Raw genomic sequence first — 11,002 nt, 5'->3', positions numbered from 1 at the left:
CAATGGATACTTAATGTGTTATAATTTTTATGCATCTCTCATATCCAGCCACCAATTTTATATTGTAATAATCAGAGTGCCCTTTATATTGCTGTTAATCTGATTTTTCATGAACGAACTAAACATTTGAAGGTTGATTGTCTAGTTTGACAAAAAGCTTAAGCTAGAGTGATGAAACTTCTCCCCATTCCTTCTTATGGCAGCTAGTTGTAACATTCACTAAATCTTTGTCTCCTCAACCCTTCTATCTTAACCTCAATAAGTTTGGTGTTCCTGATATTTTTCATCCTCCAACTTGTAGGGACGTATTAAACCACTCTTTCATAATAATCCATGACAACAATAAAAAAATCTCACACCAGCCCATAAATTCAGTCTAACTATATACATAACATTTTTTTTATTTTTTTATTCTTTTTCAATTAAAAAATACAAAACACAACATTTTTGTTTTTTTATTTTTTAAGATTTTATTGACCATATATTATAAAAATTAATTTGAAATTCAATATGAAATTTGTTCATACCCTGGGTCGAGCTGTCCGAGTCGGGATGTTCAGTAGCAAAGCGACCGACCTCTTTAGGTCAAGCGAACCGACTTCTTTGTAAAGAACTCAGCCAAATCGACAGGAAAGCCCAAAGAAGGCCCAACTCAAGGAATACGACCCCGATCCAAAGGCAGCCCAAGCCTATAGAGATAAGGGCAGTTCCATGGAAGATAAGCTGACCTCGACAAAAGATAAGATAAGATAACTAACTTATCTTATCCAAAAAAGGTCACATCTCACCATTATAAATACACTGGAGCACCCAAGTATAACTCATACTCTGATTCTACTCAATACCTGCTTAATACCCTTGCTAACTTAAGCATCGGAGTCCCTTGCAGGTACCTCCCACCCTCCGGGGACGAAGGATCAGCAGTACCACCAAGTCCAACAAGTCGGACACAGCGGCTCCAGCCACCATCATCAAGTCGGACACAACAGCTCCGACCAGTACAGAAAATCTCGTCGGAGATCGACCTACAGTTTCAGGTAACCCTCGGAACAAAATTTAATGTTACAATATTTATTTAATGAATATACAAGTAATAGTATTTTACTAATCTTCTTTTAAAATAATACGGTCTCTTGATATTAGTATATTTTAAAAATTATATTTAATATAAAATTTAATTCTAAATCAATTCAATTACTATAAAAATAAAAAAGTATAATACCAAAAAATTCCATTAGAGATGCTCTTAAATACATACAGATTGGTGATGGCAAAGTAAATGAAATTGGTCAGAAAACAAGTTGATCATCAATTTTATGACAGAATCTTGTGGCATGCACGCACTAACACCCATGATGAATCTATCTATGTCAAAAACTTTAGGACATATAGTGTCATAGACTCATAGTGCAAACCAAACTAATTGTCTTTGTTGATCTGATCTTCTATATTTATGTGTTGGCTGTTTTGCACTACCGACCAGTTCAGCTAATATTAATTTTTTTAAGGATTTTGTGATCCAATTCAAGGAAAGTACTCTCACTTTTCTTTGACCAATTTCCTTTCATGAACCTTTTGACTAAAGAATCAGATTTAAGGTTATGAAATGTCATCAGTGGTCAACAAGTCAAACTTTGGATTATATTAATTATTATTATATCATCACCTCATTCAAAATAAGCTAGCCACACGCTTGGGTAGGCTTACATTGCCATCATCCTCAACGTAATCCACTTTCACGATCTCTTGTACATGCTTGTTATTTGGATGTCAAGAATCATTTAAAGGAGCTAAATAAAATTATGTTTTCCTATTCATCGTGTATTGGTCGTGATAGTTTATTCTATTATACTATTTTCTTTGCGGCTATGAAGCTTCATCATTTCATTTAGAATGTGTGTGGAAATTACAAGAGTTTAATATTCTCAAAAATTAGAATTTTTTTTCTATATTTTGACAATAAAAATAGCGTAAAAAAATCTACTAAGAATTCCAATTCGAAGCAAATACGAAAAGGGAAATAGTAGGGATATTTAATTTGATATAAATAATGTTAGGTATAAATAAAAAATTAACTACTAAATTAATTATATGTACCTATTAAAATATAAAATATACAAATAAAAACTAAAATTACTCAAATATATTTTAAAAATAATTACATTTGTATCTTATAGCTAATTTATATAAACCGCTACAACATAACATGTAGAGTGAACTACCAACCCAGCCCTTGTCTATTTTTAAGAATGACAACGCGACCCCTCAAAATAAAATCGATCTACTTTGGTCCCTATCCCCAAATTCCGTCACACAACGCGGTCCCTGTGCGTTATTCTCCGGTGAGACTTGACGGAAAACGCTGAGCTGTTCCGTTTGAAGTGTGCCCTGTCACATGAGCTAGATGACATGTCCATTCAGTGGCTAGGTGGACAATTTCAAATGGACAGGGGCTAAATTGTCCAACTCATTTACCCTATAAACGACGTCGTTCACGCGGAAATTAATGTTTTAGTTGCTTTTGAAACGCTGTGTTTTCATAAAACCCCATTCTCCAACCTTCACATTTACAAAAAAACCCAGCAAGAAACATGACCAGCCGTAAGGAACCAGTAAGGAATCCATTACTACAAGACTTGTAAGAATGACCCAAAAGATCCAAACTGACAATCATTGACAAAGAAGGAGAGAAGAGATGCTAAGAGAAAGGGATTACAGATTGTACCCTTTGACCCAAACCAGAACAGAGGCCAGGTAATTAGGGTTCGAATTGGATCACTTTATAAATTGTTAGGGATTTCAGAGTCACATCTAAAAATTGTGAAGGGTTTATGTGTCTCAATTTAGACCTGGGTTTAGACCTCCGAGGCAGACTTGATATCTGTTGTGTTGCTGTTGACATAGATGATATCAAATTGAACTCTTTTTGTTATTATTTTGATGTTGGTGTTTACAAATTTAGGAAAAACTTTGCTTTATTTGAATGTGTATGTTTGCATGTTTAAGTTAGTTTAAAACTCTACTAGACTAAATTGGCAGATGTTTTGGATTTAAGGTTACATATTAGCCTTCTTTTTATTGTTAAAAGGCTATATGTTGTCCTTTTCTTATGCTGAACAAGGACATGATTTGTTATTTTGTGTACATGTTTTATATAAAGCATCTTTTTGGTTTCTTTATCTAATATTTTTCGTTGATTAATTTGTGTAACTACGTGCTGCTAGAATGCATCAAATTAGTAACAGACCATTTTCATTGAATCAAATCATTATCTCATATGAAACAATATACATACTTCTGAAGTTAGTAACACAAATTAAAAATTAAGCAACATACACTTTTTGAAACAGCATACACTTTAAACATAGTATCACATGAGGTTTCCTGCTAGCCAAATGCCTTAAACTAATTTGGATATCATAATTCCAAATACAAAAGTAATAACCATAACTTTAACATTAACGCAGCTAGTACCACTATTGGTATTACAATTTTTGGCTTCTAACTCTAACCCAGTTACTCTACCCTCTAGTTCTCTGAGTTTTTCAGCATCAACAACAGCAGCATTGAGTATCTGACTTTGATCTAGCTTCCAACCCTCCATAAAAGGAGAATTTCTTAACTCTTCAAATAATGCAACATAATCATCCAACCATACAAAAAAATTGTAATGCGGTGTTGAACTCTGTAGAATATACCCACAGCAAAGAAGATGTCATAGGGAGTTAAAATAAAGAAACTTAAATTAAATTTCAAATTATCTTGAAGTGTGGACATCCATAAAATAACCTGTTAAGATTTTTCTCTGTTGAGGAGAGAAACAGTATTGCATGCGCCCCACAACAGCATCGTGGAGCAATGAACTTCTTCTTTTTCGGTGCACCAACACTTTATGCAGATACGCTAAGAGCACTTCTGCCTTCCTCTTTAAGAACTTCTCTTCCACTCTCATCAATGGAACTCGACATTGGTTCCTTACTGCTGCTCATGCTTCTTGGTGGGTTTTCTTGTAAATGTGAAGGCTGGAGGATGAGGTTTGATGGAAACACGTTTCAGAAGTTATTGAAATGTTAATTCCTGCGCGAACGACGTCGTTTATAGGGTGAAGGAGTTGGACAATTTAGCCCCTGTCCATTTGAGATTGTCCACCTAGCCACTAAATGGACACATCATCCAACTCATGTGACAAGTCACACTTCAAATGGGATAACTCAGCGTTTTCCGTCAAGTCTCGCCGGAGAATAATGCACAGGAACCGCGTTGTGTGACGGAATTTGGGGACAGGGACCGAAGTGGATCGATTTTATTTTAACATTTAAAATTCAAAATTTATACATAAATCACTGTCGGGAACAGAAAATGATGTAAAAACTAACTAGTGATAGTAGCAATTTATGAACAAGCAATTTAAAATTTTAAATTAAAGTATAACTAATTAAACTTCAATTAGCTTAATTAAAATGGGATAAAAATATTTTTTTTAAACCAATATTAATCGAGTGAACTACTAATCCGACCCATGTCTATTTTTTAAAATGATAACACGACCCCTCAAAATAAAAACGATTCACTTCAACCTCTGTCCCCTTATTTTCGTGACACAACGTGATTCTTGAGGATATTTTTCCGTCAAGTCTCAACGAAAAATGATGACATGTCACGATGGCACTTTGACTTGGCACGTTAGCTGGATGACGTGTTCGTTAGGTGTTTAATTTGTGAAATGGACAAGAGATAAACTTTCCACAGCTATGTCGTTAAAAATGATGTCATTTGTAGTAGAGGAAACCTTTCAATTGCCTTTTATACTATTTGTTTTCATAAAACTCCATCAATGAAACATCACAATTACAAATGAAATCGTAGGAGAGAAGCTTGTGATCATGGACAGTATTGTTGACGCTTGGTAGGTCGAGGGAGGCACTGACGTTGCTACTGACAAGGGTGCTGATGGAACTTGTTTGACCGTGGTTAGACAGAGTTGTTGACGGAGTTCGTTGACAACGCTTCTCACGGTAAAGGTTAGTGATTTTCTCAACACATGTGCTTGTCTCTTGTGCCTTGTGTAGTCTTACAACGTGATTCTGATTCTGACAAGTCACCATTGTTGTTTGCAACTTATTGTGATAGTGATTATAGAAACTATAAATACAAATCAATATTGTGTATTTTAATAAAAAAATAAATTAGTTTGCAGTTCTATGGGACAACAATTTTTTTAATAGAAAACTAAATAATGTAGTCATAGTTAACTATTTGTTATTAAGATATATGTTGTTAGGATTTGTTATTAAAGTTGAAATAATGTGCTATTGTATTGTACTGCAGATGGCTGAATGTATGGTTATTCATGTGTTTCATCATGAAAAAAGGTTTTGTAGAGATCTTGAGGGAAGTTTATGCTACTTGCATGGTAAAATGGAGAGGTTTTTTCTTTGGACCTGGATTATATACTTTTTTGACTTGGTTGAGTTGTTTAAGGGATTGGGTTACTTGGAATATAAGGAGATGTACTGGTTTGATATGAGAACATCTAATATGGAGTCTGGACTTCATGTCATCAAATGGGATTCAGAGATTAATCAGATGAGGAAAGCTAAGTTGAGAGACAAGAAAACTGATGAATTGTACTTTTTTTTAATCACCATGTGGATATGCCTAAAGTGGTTGGCTAAGGTTTGACTGAGGAGACTATTGTGGTGAGTTCTTTATCTTCATCATCTGGAGATGGCTATAAAACTACAGAGGATGAGTCATACAAGCCTTCTCTACCAAGATATGAGACAGACTCAAGCAGTAATGATGAGAGGAAAAAAAAGAAAAGGTACCAAAGAAGGGAGTTTCAGGTAAGAAGAAGATGTGTGATGAGGCTGCTAATTATGAAATAGAAAATAAGAGTTTTGTTGAGGCGCTAAGAAGTATGAGGAATAGTGTGCCAAAGGATGAAATTTCACCTAAGAAGAAAGGGTGTAATAAGACTGGTCCATCTCGTACTAGGCTAAGGTTGTCACCAAGGACTACTAAGAAGAGGGCTTCTAGGAGATATTCTGGTGTTAGAATGAGGCATATCTTAAAGGATGGGTTACCAAATGAAGGGATGGAGGGTCAGAACAATGGGCATGGGCCTAATATTGGGATTGGATCAGCAAAGCAGAGAGCTGGGCCTATAGGTGGGTTAGAGGAGGGTGAGACTCCTAATGAGGATGATGGGCTTAATAACTGCAGTTCAGCTCCAACTAATATGGAGATGGATAGTGATTATGATAAACTATATGAGTATGAGAGTGAAGCTTTCAATAGCCTAATTTTTTTTAGGATAAAAGGAGGATAACTTACGACTCATTTAGTGAAGATACTGAGTATGAAGAAGTTGTATTTAAGTTTGGGCAGTTGTTTCCAACAATAAATTTGTTCAAAAAGGCATTGAAGGACTACTTTATTTTTGAAGGAAATGATGTGTTATACATAAAAAATGAAAAGCATAGGCTAATGGCAGCATGTGCAGCTGAAGATTGTCCATAGTTGATATTAACATAATAGAATAGTGCTAGTAGGTGTTTCCAAGTAAAGACCATAATATATAAACACATATGTGCTAGAGATTATGATAACAACATGGCTGATAGGGGTTGGATTGCATCTAAGCTGATTAAAAGACTATTCATCTATCTTGACATGAAACCAAGACAGGCAATGGACCACATGATAGAAGATTATAATGTCCAGCTTAATCCAAGGATGATTGCCAGGGCTTTGAAAGTTACTAGAGAGGTGGTTGTGGGTAATTCACTGGCACAGTATGAAAAAGTTAGAGATTATTTGTTGGAACTGCACAGGAGTAACCTCGAATCCACGACATTAATGGACACAATTTCATAGCCTGAGTCCTTGCCATTGTTTGATAAATTATATATTAGTTTAGATGCTTGCAATAGAGCTTTTAAGCAGGATTGTAGGCCTTTAATTGGTCTAGATGGTTATTTCTTGAAGGGATCTTATGGAGGTCAGCTCCTTGGTGTAGTGAGACAAGATGCCAATAACCACTTCTTTCTCATAGCATATGTCGTTGTCCAAAATGAGTGTAAGAAGACATGAAAGTGATTCTTAACTTTTCTGCAAGAGGATTTGGGAGATGTAACTCAACATGGATAGAATTTCATAAGTGATTAGCAAAAGGTAATTTATTCAACTGTCCATATAATTCTAATATACTATTTCATGGAAATATCAACTAATAATTATTTATTTTATTTTATGGGTGTATGATGATTACAGGGGCTGGAACTAGCTATCAAAGATATAATGCCTAATGTCCACCACAAAAACTATGTGCTTTACATTTGGAAGAACTTTAAAAAACACTTTAAGGATCAATAGACCAAACAAATAGTGTAGGAATGTGCAAGGTGTACAACTTTTCAAGAGTTCAATCGGTCAATAGAGAAAATGAAGCAAGTAAATTTCGGAGCATAGGAGTATCTCCAAATGTTTGATCCTACAATTGGACGAATGCCTTTTTCAGTTATGGACCCAAGGTTGATAATATAACCAACAATATATGTAAGGTGTGGAATGCCAAGATCGTAGAGTGTAGGGAAAAACCGATCCTTACAATGTGTGAAGACCTACGATGCTACCTAATGAGAAAAATGGCCACACACAAGAAGAAATTAGAGACTCATCTTGGATATTTGGCACTGGTACAACAGAAGAAATTAGATGACATTATCAAGCCTAAGGATAACAAGTGGAGAGCAATATGGACTAGAGACAGTGATAGAATGTTGCTTGAGGTACATAGAGGAAGTAGCAAAGTTGGAGTCAACCTTGCCCAACGGACCTACACCTGCAATGTTTGGCAACTCATTGGTAACTTGCATTCAGGTTTGGTTCATACTCATGTTAATATGTTAATTCCATGGGACTGACTTATAATTCACTCTCATTTTCAAGAATGTCTAGTTGTCATGCTATTGCATCCTTGTACAAGATTGGTCTCAGGCCAGAGGAGCATGTGCACGAGTGGCTTGCCATAGACTCTATTACGGCAACATATATTCACTGCATCAAGCATGTTAATAGTGAGGAGTACTAGATCCCTTGTGATACTCCAAGAATAGAACCTCCCATTATTAAGAGAATAGCTCATTGCCCCAAAATAAAGCAAAAAATAGATCCAGTGGAATCTAAAATGCACACTAACAAAGCTAAGAAAATATTTGAGATGATATGCAGAAATTGCGGATATATTGGCCACTATTACAAGACTTGTACAAATTTCCCAAAAGATTCAAACTGACAACCATTGACAAATAAGGAAAGGAGAGCTACCAAGGGAAAAAACTTGCAGGTTGTAGCATATGACCTGAGCTAGAATATCTCACAAGTTATATAGGGTTTGAATTGTGCCACTAGTAGTTTCTTAAGGGTTTAAGAGTAATATGTTGAATTAGTTAAGGGTTTATATGTCTCCTACTAAAATAGTCAGGGTTTGATTTGTCTTATTAGTCTTTGGTTGCCTTGTGCAAGACCAAGGGCCTCAGGTAAACAATGATCCAAATCAACCTGCACCAGCCATGAATCCACTGGTAATATCTGTTGTAATATGCTTTGTTAATGTTGTTGTTAATGTGATTATATTTGATTATAACTATCTATTATGGAATGTGTTACTGTGATTGACTAATTCAAAGAAAAACAAAAAAAAAATATGCCCAAAACACTACCAAAGAAGGGTAATTTAGAGTCTTAGGAACAGAGAGTGAAAATTCCCCTTTCGCAAACTACACCCCAAGCAAAAGAGGTATCATTGTCATTGTTACTTTTTTTTCACTTATCCAAATAATTAACTCATTGATTCTTTCTTACAGGTTGCAACAGATTCAATCAACCTCAATCAGCCACCCCCTAACTCTAACTCTGCTTCCAACTTCAATCAAGGCCAAAGATGGAAGTACCCCGTTGTTAGGCCCCCAAATGCTCCTACATCAACTCCACCAACATTTGAGCAGTTTGCCCTATCATTTTCTCCTCAAACAATAGGTTTGAGGCCTTATGTTCCAACCACCCAACATGGACATCCAAGGACAACTACAACTAATACTCCCAAACAACAAAGTGGTGTTTCTAATGAGACCATGATTGCAGTATATACTAGGACTACAATAAAATTTTTCAAGTTCATTCCCATCCCTGGTTTCAGGCCTCCTAGAAAGATATGATCTCCACTGTTGAAGGATGACTTACAAGACTATGAAACTAAACTCTTTCTTTTTGTTAAATTGATCTTAATATTTAGAACTTTATGAGAAACAATATTTGGTTTAAGTGTTTTGAAATTATAGTTCTATATGAATATCTAGTAGTTTAGGTTGGATGCTGTTTTTGTTCAAGGCTATATGTTAACCTTCTTTTTATTACTAAAAAAGTTATATGTTTCGCTTTTTCATGCTAAACATGGACATGATTTGGTTGTTTTCTGCAGCTGTTCTATATAATACATATGTTTGGTTTGTTTATTCTATATTGGCCACTTATAATTTTATGCAAATACATCAAAATACTAATATATCATCTTCATTGCATCAAAACAATATCACAATTGATCAATGCACAATCTTTATACCCAAACTCACATCAGATTTCACACTAACCAAATACCTTACATACATTTGAAATCACAATTCCAAATACAAAAGCAACAATGAGATACTTAACACTAATGCAGCTAATGCCACTATTGACCTTACAATTCTTAGCCACAGATTCTAACTCAGCTACTCTATCCTCTAGTCCTCTGAGTTTTTAGCATCCACAACAGTCGGTTCAAGAATCTGCCTTTGATCTGCCTTCCAACCCACTGAAAAATGATAATTTTTTTGTGTAACTCATCAAATGACGCAACATAATCATCCAACCATGCAAAGTATTTGCAATGACGTGATGAACTCTGTACAACATACAAAATGCTAAGAACATTATCACAGTGAGTCAAAATTGAAAAAAAAAAGTTAATCATATTTCTCATTACCTTGTAGTGTGGACATTCATAAAATAGTCTATTAATAGGGTTTATCTCTGTTGAGGAGATGAACAAAATTGCATACGCCCCACAATGGCATTGTGGAGCAAGAAACGTCTTCTTCCTTTTCGCACCAACACTACCTGTAGAATAGACTGTTATACTTCTACCTTCTTCATTAGCACTTTCTTTTTTACTCTCACGAATGGATGTCTATCCACGCTCCCTGCTACTGCTCATGGCGTGTTAAGGTTCGAATTGTGTCACAACGACCGCAACGACCAGGCAGAGGCAATTGAAAGGTTTTTCTTCGTTGCAAACGACATCGTTTTCAATGACGTGAATGTGAATAGTTTCACCCATGTTTATTTCACATTGTCCAATTAAGCACCTAACGAACACGTCATCCAGCTAACGTGCCAGGTCAGAGTGCCATCGTAACATGTCAGCGTTTGTCGTCGAAATTTGACAAAGAAATGGCCGCAAAAATCACATTGTGTCACAAAAGTAAGGGGACAGTGGCCAAAGTAAATCGTTTTTATTTTGAGAGATCGCATTGTCATTTTGAAAAATGGACAGGGATTGGGTTGATAGTTCACACAATATCAATCAATTGAATAAAGTGGGATAAGAAAAAATTACATAATTAATTTAAAACCTTATATTTTTAAAATTTAAATAGATTTGAGGAATGCTAAAGAGCTATTAGATTTTATTATTTTTGTCCATTAATTAGCCATCAATATTTAAAAATATAAACTAAAGTATAATGTTGAATTACTAAACTAAAAAAATTTGATTAATGGCTAAAAATAATGACCAAAAATAATAAATTTTGATAATCTTCTAATATTTTTTTAATATTTATATTTTAATATTTAAAATTATTTACCTAATTTATGTATGCATTTAGATTTAAATATAAAATTAAAATAACTCCTACTACTACCTTTAGTAATTTATGACTTAGTGAGTTTTTTA

This window comes from Arachis hypogaea, chromosome 9 (assembly GCF_003086295.3).
Source record: "Arachis hypogaea cultivar Tifrunner chromosome 9, arahy.Tifrunner.gnm2.J5K5, whole genome shotgun sequence".
Lineage (NCBI taxonomy): Eukaryota > Viridiplantae > Streptophyta > Magnoliopsida > Fabales > Fabaceae > Arachis > Arachis hypogaea.
This window is presented reverse-complemented; position numbering follows the sequence as displayed.